The sequence below is a fragment of the Oculina patagonica genome, chromosome 11 (assembly GCF_052425735.1).
Source record: "Oculina patagonica isolate OP01 chromosome 11, crgOcupat, whole genome shotgun sequence".
Lineage (NCBI taxonomy): Eukaryota > Metazoa > Cnidaria > Anthozoa > Scleractinia > Oculinidae > Oculina > Oculina patagonica.
The window spans coordinates 13,837,610-13,838,627 of NC_135768.1; positions in this window are offsets into that span (position 1 = coordinate 13,837,610).

The following is a 1,018-nucleotide window of genomic DNA, read 5'->3' on the forward strand; positions in this document are numbered from 1 at the left end:
TAGATCTGACTAACAATTTATTTATTTTTTCTATTTTGAAATACAAATGGATCTAAATACTGTAAACGTAGCTCTTGCCAAACTCATGGTGGATGTCACGTTCTAGTCTGTATTGTCATTCTTGGAAATAAGTCTACTCTTCAAACACAAAAGAACTCCAACATTTCATCACGGGTGACAAGCTAACATGACACCTCCACTCAGCGCTGCTATCCTCGTTGCCGAGTAACTTTCACCGTCGTCAAAAACTTCCCATGCAAATAAAATTACAATGATTTGTTGAATATGCTGATGAAAGTTTTCTCTTCCATCGCGTAGATCAAAACATCAACTGCGACAACAGAAAGGTGAAAATTTGATGTTGGTGAATTTACCAACGAGTGACAAAATAGCCCTGGCACGGACAACAGTACATTTGAATTTCATCAACGCATGTAATGGTTTTCAATTTACAAGTTTTACGAATAGCGACTCGATGTTCACACTTTTGATCATAATTTCAAATTCGTTAAAAAAATTGGTTTGCGCAAGCCAAATTGAACATTCTTTCTACGTGACTGTATCACAAATGCATCGCGCTACAAACGATACCAATTAAAGATAATGGTAATAGAAAATAAGAGTTAATGAGAGAAAAACATGACCAGCATGGTCGGTTTTGGTTCTTTATAACAGCACCTGACTGTAAAACCGCTGGCACGAGACCTGCTTTACTGTTTTACTGTTAAATCTATCAACAACGGCGGGGATTCTATTAGAGCCTTACACAGCAAGTGCTGTATATCAAGGGAAGTAACGAGTGTCTTGTTCGTTGTTCAGACTCCCTGACCGCGTGTAACACTGGACCACCGCAGCTAAATGTGCATGAAGCTAGCAGGTGTTCTGTCCACCAAACTTGATTGACACCTAGACTAAGTTACTTGCTTTTGATTGGCTTCCCAAGGCAATTACTGCCGAATTTGATTTTATTTCAACCAGGCGCCTCATCAAACAGTATTTTTGCTTGTAATATTGAGGC